Raw genomic sequence first — 14,825 nt, 5'->3', positions numbered from 1 at the left:
TTCTGGTGACATTAGAGGCATTTTGGAATGCACAGAAAACTGACTAAGTGTTGCCTATTTCTTGCAGTGACCTAAGCTTTGAATTAAGGCCTTTTTAGGTGACCTGATCAGGCTTTGTCCCACCTGATCCTCGTTGGGTAAAAGTGCAGCTAACGAGCTTTCATGTGATTGACAAGTTGCAATGCCTCACTTCAAAAGCTGTATTGCTGGTCAGAGTTTAAAACAAATTGACAACTTTTTGTGAAAGTACATAAGTTATAACTATACTATTCTCATTACAGAAAATGTTGCGTTTCTTATTTCTGTCAGTAAATATGAGAAAAATGGTTTAATTGACTACTCAGGTCAGAAAACAACACTGTGCCAGCCAGGAATTGTACAGAAGTGTTAACTGAACCCCTTAAGCAGATTGGGAATTGAAATTCGTGAAAAGGAGGCTCATTTAGTGGTGCTGACAAAATTATTTCCTCTGTGAGGAAAAAGAGTTTGGAGCCTGAAGTATCGCTGAGCTGCTGCCTTGAATTGTTTATTCCTTAAGCTGTAAATCATGGGGTTGACTAAAGAGGTAATGAAGAAACTCGCCGCTCCAATGAACACGCGTTCTTTGGGAGGGATATTTTCTATTCTCAGTGAAATATACACCATGGCAGTGGACAAATAATACAGGAAGACCACAGTCATGTGTGAAGAGCACATTGAGAAGGCTTTCTTACGGCTCTCCACAGTTTTCATTTTTATCACTGACCACACATTTCTGTAGTAAGACCACAGGATGAACATGAAGGCACATAGATAGAAATCAGGACAAGAAACATGGAAAAATTGACTTGTACTGAAATCTCACCACATGCTAATGACATTATAGTGGGATAGTCACAGAAACAGTGGAGGACATAATTAGAGCCACAGTATGGCATATTGCTTGCCAGTACTATTGACAAAACAGGTGCAAGGAAGCCCAGCAGCCAGACTGAGGACGCCATTGTAATACAGACCCTGGGACTCATGATGGTGTTGTAATGCAGCATATCTGTCATAAGCCATAATAGCAATAAGGTATGTTTCAGTAGCACCAAGTGAGATTATAAAGTACATCTGCAAAAAACAGCCCGCAAAAGAGATGGTTCTGTCATGATGTAAAAACACTGCAAGCATCTTGGGTATGATGGACATCGTCATCAGTATATCTAAGACAGCCAGGTTCCACAGGAAGAAGTACATGGGTGTGTGGAGCCGGTGGTCCATGGCCACTAACACCAGGATGAGCAGATTACCTAGGATGGTGATCAGGAAGAGGATGAGGAAGACGATGAAGAGTGCAGTATAGTGCTCCTGCAGGCCTGGCATTCATATTTCTAATTCATCTTATTTCTTATAGAACTCAGAAACAAGAGATTCAATTATTCAATTATCTTGTTTAGTGTGTCTCTGAGCTTTGGATTTTTTCCCCAGTTGTTGACTTAATATTAGTGTTAAATATCCACACAATGGTATTCTGTCTGAAACAGAAAAAGTAACATTAACTTTAAAAAAATAAGTATTTATGAGGCAGGTGACTTTAATCCTAATCAGGAAATTAAAATCAATATGAAAGCAATAGCTACAGTTCATGGGGAAGATGATAATTTGAAAACAAATCTAAAAACCCAGAATCACTAAGTACTGTATATTACCTGTATGATACAAAGACAGAATTTCTTTAGTTAAGTGTTCACACAAATTAGGGGAATACTGGGATACAAAGATAGATTTGTTTTAGTTTGCTGTTCACACAAATCTGAAAAAAAATGCATACTTTAAATACAGTGGGAAGGAACTGACAGTTTTTACTGTAAATTGCTTGTTAGGGATCATACTGTATCAATAAGTACTGATGTTTCAATTTTGACTGAGCTTGAGGCTCAGATGAGCCAATTTACTGTCCCCTGTACACATCCAAGTGGAGCGATGAATCACTAAAGTTTATATAGAATATCTGTAAATATATAACATTGATCTTTAAATATGTATTTTGTATTTAATTTTGTATATCAGTGCCCAAATGCTATTCTGGAAATCATTATAAACCATTTCACTTTTAATATCTAAAAATGAATGCATGTGTATAGTTAATATCTAAAAATGAATGTATATGTATAGTTTTAGGAACTAATTTAAAGGTATTAAAAATGAATATAGTCTATAATTATACAACATACTTAAAGACCAGTTTTAGAAATACTTAACTATATTCAATATAAACTTGATAAAAATAGTAGTAAAGCATAACTTCATATATGAAAATGTGAGTTTCTAAAGAATCTTTTAAAAGTCAGCATTCTCTCTTTTGAAGAAGCAAGACAGACAAACGGGAGGAAAGAGTCAGAGTCATTAAGTACAAAGTCACATACCTGGAGCCTGAATCTTTTCACTGTGCTCTTCCAGTACAGGGCACACCTGCTGGTGTTGTACTCTTCCTATAATCTCAGCTGCTTTTATGGGCAGCTCTTCACAGTGACCCCCCAGTGGCCACTGAGTCCAGAACTGTAGCTGTAGCTCTGAATAACCCAGAGAGACAAATGTTAGTGCTAGAGGCAACAGGCCCAAAGGATACAGCACGAAACTTTTGCTTTATGCATATTTCTAATTGCATTATAGTGGGACATTGAAAGTTTAATGCTTAAAATTAGTTAAGAAAGATTCAAATTATTTATTTAATGAGACATAGCAATTGACAGTTTCTTAGCTGTACTACTGTATGTAGATGAAATTGATTCTCATAGAATAATCATTGTACTAAATACTGGTTTTTAGACAGACACTTTTGTAAGAGTGAGCTGTGGTTCAGGTGGTACTCCAGAGTTGTCACTGATTATAGGCCATGTCTTTAACATGTCACCTAAAGGATGGAGCTCAGGGGCACTTGCTTAGGAGGAAACACAGTGACAGATTTAAAATGTGAGCTGGGAACTTTTTGAGTACAAGTATTTCTCCTAAAGGTTCACATAGTTCTTTTGATTGGAGTTTATCCCTGGTGACATAGGAGTATCATCCTGTCCAGTGCGGGCAAGAGGAAGGGGTAGGTGTATGAGTCCTACAGGAGCTGTGATGTTATTTTTTCTTACAGTAACTGTGACCTTTGACCTATTATTATCTATTCTTGCACAGTGTCTCCTCAAGTGAATCAGACTCATTCTTATTAAACACAGGAGACTATGTAAGCTCTCTTCATTAATTACAGTTCAAATGTATAGCTCTCTATAAAGCTATTAATTGTGTGTTTGTCACAATATCTGTGTCTCTTCCCTTGACACTTGTGTACCGGAGCTCCAATGCTGTATCAGTTGTTCTGATACAAAAAAGAATTGTATAGAAGTATTGGCTGAATACCTTAAGCAGATTGGGCATTGAAAGTCTTGAAAAATAGGCCTATTTACTGGTGCTGACAGAATTATTTGCATAATGAGGAAAAATGTTGGCTTGATCTAAATGGTACAGTTTGTATGAGCTATTCTCTTACAACAGTATCCTGGCAGAACCTCAGCCCTCATAGAACAAGTTGTGACCTGCTTTCAAAAATGAGAAGGGAAATGGTATGATCATAATGTCTCCAAATGCATGTACTGTATACACAGTAATGTGACATGCAAAAGTATTCTCCCCCACTAATGTTTTTATGATATTGATATATTGCAATGAACTGAAAATTGTACATATACCATAATAGCAACCATCATAGTAACTTCAATGCTCCAACTGACTACACTTGTGTTTAAAGATGTTAATGGTCAGCCGAATCATTAAGACAATTTAAAATCTATGTTTTACACAGGCTGCTGGTTTGCATTTATTAATTGCAACCCAGAGAAACCACCTCTGTGCCACATCTTTTATTATGCTTCTTTATGTTGCTAAGAGCAATTATGATGCACTTAATAATAGAACAAACACAATGATTACATATTTTAAAATGTAATACTGGTACCTATTTTAAATGTAATACTAAAGTATCAAAGCATGTGTTAAGTTGCTGTGTTTGAAACTTTGTATGTGTAATGAAAGCATTCTTTCAGTACCCTATGCAGATGACATGATCCGGGGTAGAGTGAGGAAAACACCAGGAAAAAGCATGTGGGAGTCGGGAATGAAAACAGGGGGTGTGTCCATGGTGCGCTGGTGTTCGGGGGAGGTGTGGCTGAGGCAAACAATCCAGAAATAAGTCCAAGGGGGAGTCCAAGAGAAGGTGAAAATCCAAAACCGGGCAGTCTTAAGCTTTAAAAGCTTGATGGGACCAGGCGCTTCCAGGTCCCGGACTCGCCTGGTAAGGAAAGCAATGCAGAGCCTGGAATAGAGTGAGCGCCTGGCTTTTAAGGAGAATTAAAAAGGAGGTTGGAACAGGGAGCAGGTGCAGAGGATGAGTAGAAAACAATTAAGGGCTGGAGCGTCCTTAAGAGGAGGGGTTAATGAACGTGACAGTATGGCTTTCATATACTTGAATGTATATTATTTTGGGCTATATACATTATTTAAAAAGATATTGATATGAAGAAACTGTTCTGTTATGTAATTTCATATCAGAGCCAGCTGAGAAAGAATGTATCTTCCTCAGAGAAAAGGTTTCTTTATTGTGTTTGATGTGTTTATATTTTATTGTTTAACAGTCCATAAATCATAAAAAAAATTCCCTCAGAGTCGTATTAGAATCATTTTTTTCTAGTTTGTCATTCTCACAAAAAAGCATAATGTTTAATATCACCAAGACATTTAATAAAATGTTCCCTTCTAAATTCTCAGGTTCAACGTAATTTAATCAGAAATTCAGCCTGTTACAAATATAACACACTTAAAAATATGGTAACATATGCTGTGTCTGCAATGTGTGGAATGACAGACCTTGAAATTCCACAGATGAACTGACTATCTTATGAGTTCTTGGTAGCAGAAACAATCTGGTCTGAATTTGCTGGCATACAGCAACGATGGAGGCCTTCCTTTCATCACCTGGAGCTAGGATCAACTCCTGCCCAGCAGAGTAATGACTCTGAGGGGAGGGAAGGCCTCCTGCCTCAATGTCTTTGCATTGTCCTTTTGTGCTGGGTAGCCTGCACCCACTCTCACACCACCCTGAGCCTGCCCCCCTGCAGCAAGAGGACACAGGTTTAGGCAGCAGGGTCCAGCAGTTCGAGATCAGTGAGGGGCCTCGCCCCAGCTTTGACTCATCAGAGTGGTGCCATACGGCACCCTCTTGTTTTCCAGGAACTCTGTATCATCTCTGGCTTCTCAGGAAGGAGAGCAATGTGGGGCTTGACCTCAAGGGTCTCGGGTGCAAGAGAGCCATTTTGTAATTGTCACCTTCCATGTGCCAGTCCATGAGCACTCCTTCAGTTGCTCTGCTTCACTGTCTGTCTGGGGTTCAAATTGTTAACCTAAAGAGCAGTATCCTACTTTCTGACACCATCGTAGTGATGGTTTTATTTAGAGTCGTAACAGTGTGGCATGCTTATCACGGAGCAGGGAAACAGCTGGAAAGGTAGAGAGAGAAAGAGCAGGCATTCGTTTCCCAATATAGGGGAAAGAGACAGAACAGAGATAACTCCCTGTTTTTATAAGCAGAAAATCTGGGAATTGGGTGAGACTAAAGAAGGGGAGAGGTCATGAATACAGTGCAAATTCAAAGGGTCTGAAACTCTACAATATAGCATAGTGTAAATACAAGAAAAGAAAAAATTGGAATCGGAATGTATAATCTCTTCCCCTGCTCCAGTGCTACGTTATAGGCTGACGTTAATGTGGTAACCAGCTATACAGTACCATACCTCGACTCTTCTGACAACACTGGTTAACCAGGACACATCAGATAGAAATCTTGAGCATGTGTGCACCTATTTCCACCACTCCACCATCAGGAGGGCAGGATGTCGGAGGTCAGATCAGACCACCCTTAGGGCTCTGGCATAGAGTCAGATTTAGTGAGGCCCCTCCAGCCTTTGTAACTTTGTTCAGTAGTTCCTGTATTTCCTCATGAGTACTTTGTTTAGACATCACTTCCCTGCCTAGACCATAAATGCTCCATCCTTTGTCACTGGTTTCCTCAATGTTTCCTTGGTTTAGACTCTGTTTGTGCTGTGCTATTGACACATGCCATATCTGACCTTTGCTTGGCTGAACCCTTACTATTCACATGGATCATCCCTGATGCTTGGGACAATTTTTAGTTTGACCTTCATGGCTTTGAAGCCTGCCTGTATGATCATGAATTGGAAGAGCACCACTTGACAGCACCCCAACTGCCGCGACCTCACAGATTTACATGAGACTACTGCAATTCCTGTATAAATGCTGGTCCGCATCGCCATACCTCCATGGCAACAGCATACAGGCTAAGTCTCCATTCAGTCTGTATATTCATCTAGTCTGTATATGGGCGTTTTACAGATATCACCTACACAATTCAATACAATTAAACTGGCACTTACCTTATTACCTCCAGGTATTTAAACCTTGCTTTCATATTGTCCCTCAGTCATTGAGTTTTCCTATCAATACTCTGTGTCCTTATAAGGACTTATAAGGTTTTTCCTGGATTTTGATTATCCTTTGTGTACGGACTACAGACTACAGATTTTTGGATTCCCTTGTACTTTATGTTCTCACCCTCTGAGCTTCAATGTTAGACTATGTCCTGGATAGATTCCTGTGCCTCAAACCTTTGCCTGTTTTTTACTCTCTTTTGGATTTTTTCTGGCTCTTTGATCAGTCTCTCGTGGCTCAACCCCTGCAATATGGCGTGTCAATTTCCTTTCCTCTAACACCTTAGAACACTAGGTATTTTGTCCACAGATAACATTGAACTTCATTCTAGTGGTTGCAGATAAAGATGGTTTTCAAATCATCTGCTGTCAATGGGCACGTGGAAAGTATTTACAATATATACAGTATATGTTGGGATCTGTGAGGTCTGTGATAGGGTGTCTAATGTGGCTTCTCCGGATCAATGATGTCTCTCATGTTACTTTCAGTTTCAGGCACAGTGTTATTTACAGATAACAGCTTATTTATGCAGATTGATTTGTAATCAACATTTCTTGAGGATGAATGGTAAATGAGAATCCCTTAAACTATGTGTGCTTTCAGTGATTGGCAGATATTGTTCTTAAGGAAAGAAGTATAGTTAATTAGATTCAGATCGCAGTTTTCTGCGTGGTGTAAAGAGGCAAGTGATTTTAAAAATCTTTTCACTTAACAAGACAGTTTAGTCCCTGTTTTAAGCACTAGGAAAGGGGCCTCTCTGATAGGCATCATACTGTAATCCAATGATCACACACAGTCTTGCACGTCGCAGTCTTGTCCATTCTGAAAGCTCCTATCAGTTGAAGTCCTCGCAAAATGTGTACTTTTTACACTGACCTGGGTCAGAGGTCACTGTTATTCACCCAAAGGATGGCCAAACATCCTAAGAACTTGCATGTGTAAAGGATGCCTAAACAGCTCAGAAAAATAAAGGAATGGGCCAGTGCATGGTTTCAACAGTTAAAGCAGTCCAATGTACTATAATACAACACAATCCACAAGTCAAGAAAAAAGCAAAAGTCCAGAACTAGGTAGGTAATCCAGGGAGAATACACAAAACACCTTGGGCAGGGAACACAAAACAAAGAAAATCCAAAAAGCTATTACGTGAAAAACCATGATAACAAGCACAGACCTAAACAAGTGAAAGAATAAAGACAAGGAGGAGAATACAAAGAACAGGAAAAAATCAGTTAAGTAAAAGATCTGGAGCTCAGAGCACATATAAAACCAAGCACTGCAAGGCCAGAGAGCAGAGCAGAGTTTATATAGGCCTGAGGTGGGGAGGTGTGGGGCCCTAGATACACTAGGCTATCAGGGATTGGATACAGACGTCTGCTTGGTCTGTGCCTCTGTTGTACAGCTTAACCAGCAATCAGGGCTTGTGGTGCTCCTGGCAACAAGTTGATGGAACTCTAATAGCATGGTGGACAGAAGGACTACAGTACATTTGATGTCATAATAACTAATCACAAACTGTGATTTCTTGGTTTAAAAGTTACTTTTCAACCCATTTTTGGCTTACTCCTTTTGTTTCTGTTCTCCTCTTTCTTCATCTCATGTTGCAGTCTGTCATAATATTCAGCCATGCAACTTCAGCCATTTCTGTCCAAGTCAAGACTGTTGCTTTTTATTAACATATCAGGCCAAAAGAGAAAGTCAGGGATGAACATACAGTTGTTCAAATCGGGGGACAAAGAGCTGTACATTGAATCACAGTATGCATTAGATGAAGCCATAAAACACGCTAAACAGAGCTACAACGTGCGGCTTGAAATGCAGTGCACTATCACCTGGATGCTGTGGCAGGGATTACAGTCAATCACAGGGTAAAAGAGCTGCAGCCAGGAGATCGACACGAACCAGACGAGTCAGACAAGCTGAACCATTTCTATGCCTGCTTTGATGCTCTGAACACGGGCACTGCTGCGAAGACCCCAAGTGTGCAGGGTGAGTTTGTTCTGAAACTCTCAGAGCAGGATGTGCAGAAGACTCTGAGCAGGGTGAAAATCCGTAAGGTTGGAGGGCCTGATGGGATACCACCTTGAGTCCTTAGGACATGTGCAGCCCAGATGACCATAGTGTTTATGGACATCTTTAACTCCTCCCTGTCACAGTCCATTGTCCCCACCTGCTTCATAAAAACCACTATTGTTCCACTTCCCAAAAAGGGGAAAAGTGATGTGTCTGAACGATTACTGCCTAGTAGCATTAACATCTGTGATGATGAAATGTCTGGAGAAGCTGGTGTTGTCACACATCAACTCCTCCATCAAGGAGTCCCTGGACTCCTTGCAGTTTGCCTACCAGAACAACAGATCAGTTGATGATGCTGTCTCCCTGGCTCTACATACAGCCTTGGAGCACCTGGACACTAGAACTCGTATGTGAGAATACTGTTTGTGGACTACAGTTCAGCATTCAATTCCATCATACCCAGTCAACTGGTGACAAAGCTCAGGGGATTAGGTCTGTGCAACTCTGTCTGCAACTGGACTTTTAATCGAGAGACCATAGGTGGTGCGGATAGGTAATAAAACATCAACACCACTCACCCTGAGCACTGGAACCCCACGAGGCTGCTGTCTGAGTCCAAGGTTGTACTCCCTGTTCACTCACGACTGCACAGCAAGACACAGCAACAACCGCATCAATAAGTTTGCGGATGACACCATTATAATAGGCTTGATCAGCGATGATGACGAGTCCACTTACAGGGATGAAGTCGTACAGCTGCTTAGGTGGTGTCAGCAATAACCTCAACTTGAACGTAAATAAAACGAAGCAGCTAATAGTGGACTTTTGGAGACACAGGCGACACAATCACAGCCCACTCAGTATTGATGGAATGGAAGTGGAAACAGTCACCAGCTTTAGGTATTTAGGAATTCACATTTCTAAAGATCTAACCTGGACTGTGAACATGGACTCTATCTTGAAGAAGGCTCAGCAGCGCCTTTATTTCTTGAGGTGCCTCAAGCGATGGGGGATGCCAGTACCTGTGTTGGTGAACTTCTACCGCTGTATCACCGAGAGCATCCTCACCAACGGGATCACCATGTGGTACGGCAACACCTCTTCTTGAGAAAGAATGGCACTGCAGAGAATGGTCAATATGGCCCACAAGATTATCGGCTGTGGTCTCACCGAGATTAAACAGCTCTATGAGGACCGCTGTCGTAGTAGAATTCTGGCCATCACAGAGGACAGTCACTACCCTGGGCACTTACCACCAGATTCCTTAATAGCTTCTATCCACAAGCAGTGCGATTGGTGAACACATTTAGCCATGCCCCTCGGACCACACCTACACCATCTACCTCATTATGATTTCTTATTTATTGCACATCTCCAGTTATTGTTTACATGTCTGCATTGTTTACATTCAAACTGTTTACTAGTTTACTTGTACATTGTCTACTGTTTGTTTGTATATCGTCTTGATGCACTGTCTGCACTTTGTGTTTTTACACTTGTTTTAACAATCGAGAGACTTTCTGTAAGTAAGAATACCATTGTACCAGTACATGTACCGGTTACAAATGGTAATAAAGTTCAAGTTCAAGTTAATTCTCTCCAAAGTTCATTTTCAAGGTGATGTTATAGTGCAATAGTTAACATTCCTGACTCGCAAATGTTGGGTCCCAGGGTTCAATTCTTGTGGTGGAATCTGCATTGAGTTTGTATGTTTTTTTTCAAAACTGTGTTTTTGTCATCTATTCCGTGGTTAACTGTGCAATACTCCAGAATTGTGACTCACCACAATTTCTAGGCAAAGAGATGTATAGATAATAATGTGCGCTTTATTACTTCTTTACATTTATTAATAATGTGATTGTATATAATAGAAACAAGATATTTTTGTGATTTCAAATAACAATTGACTTAATGTTTAATATGTTTATCAGGTGATTCTAGAAAGTAAATATTTTTTTCTTTAAAAAAATATGAATTCGTTGAAATTGTAGTTGAAACTGCATAGTGGATTAATTGGGAGAAAGTAATACTAAAGATGCATTATTTCATAAATTGTGTAAAGATTCCCAGACACCTATGATGACATTTAATTTTTTTACACATTTTAATTGAAATGTATTTTGTTCCTTAAAATCTCCAGATGAAAATCTTTAAGTTATCAATGATATACATCTGCTAAAATCTAAAATGTTTCATCACAAAAAAGAAAACAGAGCATGATGAATGGAACATAAATGGTTTTAGGGTTTTGTACAGTTACCAGCATCAGTATGTGTAGTAATTATTATAAAACTGGATACTGAAAATGTAGGCCATGACAGTATTTAAACAAATTTTTATTGCAGGAATCCTGCTAAATATACGAGAAGACTTTCTTCTGGTTCTCTACAGATTTCAAACAGGAAAGGCACCAGAGAACAATTATGGCAAGAAATAGAGTAAAATGTACTAGTCCTGTAGTCTTAACACATGACGAAAAAATTGTAGTGCGGTAATCACAGAAAAGTGGAGAACATATTTAGAGCAGTATGGCAAAGTTGCTTCCAGTACTACAGACAAAATTGGCACATGAAAGCCCAGCACCAAGACTGAGGACGACATTGTTGTACAAATCTTGGTTCATTGTGTTGTCTGTTGTGAGAACCTATTTTCAATTTGAACACATTTATTTTTTGTTAGTGTTGTATAGTTTCTTAAGCTTTTTTGAAGAAGATAATGGTGAGTATTAAAACTAGTTCTACTGGAATTATTATTATTATTATTGCTGTGTTGATGTGATGATGGTGATCCACTAAATACTAAAACTTAAAAAGCAATGTACTTGTATGTTTTGTTTGATTATCAAACCAAATTACCATACAAGAGAGGTAGGTCAGAGAAAATATTTAAACCACTGAGCTCACCTTAAAAATCATGTTAGGTTTGGCATCTTCCTAGAGGGAGATCGACCAATAACCCTTTGTCATGTCCAGGGTTGTAAGATATGCTACTTTCTCCAACTTCTCCAAAACTTAATCACCCGAGGCATTCAAATCGAATCAATGAATCAAATCGAGAGACCTCATTCAGCTTCCTGAAAGTGTTGCAGAAAAGCCATCAGGTTTTAGTACCAGGATGATAGGGCTGAATCAAGGGCTATTACTTTACTTGATGATATCAAGGTCCAGCATTTTCTGGTCCTCCTGACAGACTTGTTTTCATTTGTCTTAATGGATACAATTAAGGTTCATTCAATAAATGAGAAGATTTACGATGTTTTCAGGGGGCATCTTGATGTGATGTTAAATGAGGTCTATGCGATCGGAAAGGGGAGAGAAAACAGCAGTGTAACAGTGCAGATGTGTGGTAGCTTCCTTGCTCTATTTTGGTGAGAGATTGGGAGAAAGCACTATACGAGCATATGTCGAACAAGTGAAAGTAACGTAGCACTAAACAGAGGTTTCCTCCTCTAAAGAAAAGTTTTACAAAGGTTTTAATAGGTTCACGTGGTAATTTTTTCTTTCTATCTTTGGTCCAGGTGATATGTTTAATAGTTCACCAGCCCCGTCCTTTTGACAACCTCATAAAGTTGTGGACAACCACCAGGCATATACAGTAGTATACAATCTGGGAAAGGTAAGAAAATCATCACCTGATCCCCAGTTTTAGAGGTCCGAGTCTGGGCCCACAGATTGTAGCTGCACCGCTGCCCTTCTTGTGCCTTTAACTTGTCGTTTACCAGTGGTTTTAGACAGGTGAGGTGTTCCTGGAACTTATTAGCATAATCAAGGACATTGTCATTATTAAGGCCTGATTTTCCTACGTGTTATGTCCAGAATACCGCAGGATTGACTTCCATATAATAATTCCAACATGAAGAATCCAGTCAATTCTTGTGGAACCTCTCTGATCTCTGAGTGAGGTTGATCTCAGTCCTTTTGTACATCCTGCACTACTTTCTTCAACATTTCAAAGTTTCAGAATTTGGTTAACTCTTTACACCAAGCCGTTGGTCTGGAGAGGTCTTTAACATTTTGATTCTAAGGAGGTCACGAACCTTGTTCATGAGATAGGAGGTAAAAGGAGTGTCTTGTTCAGTTCATATCTCTCGGGGAAGCCTGACTCGTGTAAACAGGGTTATGAGTTCTTTGGCGATTACTTTGGCGAGTGCTTAAGAGGAATAGCCTCCAGGTACCAAGTGGTGTATCACTATCACTAATATGTACTCATGTCCAGTTGACGTCTTGGGAAGCAGTCCCACGGGATCCATGGTAACAAGGGAGAAGGGCTCTTCTATAATGGGTAAACATTATAAAGAGGCACGAAAATTTTGTTTCGGGAAGCTTAGCTGACAGTCAGGGCAATTTTGACAGAAGTGCTTGGCATCAGTATAAATCCCCGGCCAGTAGAACCATTTTAGAATACCATCGTGTGTTTTGTCTACCTCTAGATGCCACCCAATAGAGGCGATTGGACGAGTTTTAAAATTAGGCAGCTATGTTTTGCAGCACATAAGGAGTCTCTCCTTATTAGGATCTTTCTGGAAAAGATCATTTTTAATAATGGAGGAACATGATCATTTGTTTGTGTGCCCTGACAGGTATTCCATTGAACTCTACAACCTGGGCCCTGGCATGATATAAGGTGAGGTCCTCCAACTGATTTCAGTGAAAGTCATCAGTTAAAAGTCCTGTCTCACAGGTGTCAAGGAGGTCACAGACTGGTTCTGCATATCAGGAATTCCTAGAATTGTGAAAAAAAGAGAGTGATGGTGTAGATTTAGAGTTGTTCTCTGTTTGTGTGCCAAACCATTTCCCAATCACCCTGTCCAACTGAGGTGATTTTTTTTTATATTGGGCTAGAGTCATAACAATAGTCCTGTTGTGTTATTCCAGAATTTCTTAGTTTTCCTTTGTTACTTGAACCTCCTCAGTGGAGATGCTCGATGATGGTAATATCTGAGAGAAATGAGGAAAGTTTCTTTCCAGAACAACGGCTGGTTTAATAGTGAAGCTCCTGCCACAGAGCTGTAAATTCAAGCATGGGCCAGGATGACATATCTGATCCCCATGTATGCAGGAGACAGAAGTTGTGTGATCAGAAGTATTTGGGCAGGATTCAGTATATTGGGGACGAAGAGGCACATAGTGCTCCTGGAATCTGCTAAGGCTCGTACAGATTGAGGACTCTCTCTGTAAAGGGACGTTCTTTAAACAAGGGGTCCTCGGTGTGGTTATCAGGCTGGCAGATGACATTCCTTTCCATTCTCTAGCCTCCTTTGTCAAAGCAGGGCTTGGCATCTTGATTCTCCCTCCTAAACCATTATGTTGGAGAACATTATCTCTGCTGAACCATTTAAGGAATTAGATGGCCCATCCTAGGACTTTGTTTTGAATACCCCTGGCCCCTTTTATCTCTGCTATGCTTTCCTTTGTGTGGAATGTTGTAGTTACAATCCCCTCAGTCTCTTCGGAGATTTTGATGGTCAAGAGATGATGTACCAAGGTTGCAATTAAATCGTTGACAGTTTGAGGTTCTGTCTGTCCAGCTTGTGGTTGTGTATCTTGTGTATACTGGATAGATAAATGGATGGATGGATGGATAGATAGAAGACTTTATTGATCCCAAAGGGAAATTGAGGTGTTACAGCCGCCCAGCCCAAGACAAGCAAAAACAGACATCAGAATAGATGAAAAATTAAAAGTATAAAATAAATACATAGTTAGGTGTATGCAAAATATGCTGATAGTCACTGTAAAAACAATAAAATATGTGCAAAATGTGCATAGGTATATACAGATTGAGTGTCCAAAAAGTACAATAGTGCAACATGCTGTCCATAGACGAGCAGATGAAAGGCTAGCAGTCCTAGCCTAGTGCAGTGTTATATACCCTGACAGCTGCCGGAAGGAAGGACCTATGGAAACATTCCGTTGGACACATTAGCTGGAGAAGTCTGTTGCTAAAAGTGCTCCGCTGCCTAATAACAGTCCCATGTAATGGATGAGAGTCGTTGTTCATGATGTATGAACATATGTAAATATACGACACTAGATGACACTATGGCCTCCAGATACTGCACAGACCTATTAGCAGAATTGCTAAAGAAGATTGGACATTAAAATTCTTGAAAAGCTCACATAGTGGCGATAGTAGAATTATTTGCAATGTGGGGAAAAAGAGTTTGGAGCCTGAAGTATCGCTGAGCTGCTGCCTTGCTTTTTTCATTCCTTAAGTAATAAATGATGGGGTTGACAAAAGAAGTGAGGAAATAATTCAGCCCACCACAAAGATGCACCCATCAGATGGGATACTTTCCA

At 39.9% G+C, this 14,825-nt stretch overlaps 1 pseudogene; it reads right to left on the bottom strand.

Annotated features, from left to right (window-relative positions):
* Window positions 1-438: 438 nt before the first annotated feature.
* Window positions 439-1,347, bottom strand: LOC148836422 (olfactory receptor 6N1-like; annotated as a pseudogene).
* Between the last annotated feature and the right edge of the window lie 13,478 nt (window positions 1,348-14,825).

This window comes from Atractosteus spatula, chromosome 4, assembly GCF_055471065.1.
Source record: "Atractosteus spatula isolate fAtrSpa1 chromosome 4, fAtrSpa1.hap1, whole genome shotgun sequence".
In the NCBI taxonomy this organism is placed as follows: Eukaryota; Metazoa; Chordata; class Actinopteri; order Semionotiformes; family Lepisosteidae; genus Atractosteus; species Atractosteus spatula.
The sequence above is the reverse complement of the archived record's forward strand: the minus strand, read 5'-3'. Positions and strand labels throughout refer to the sequence as shown.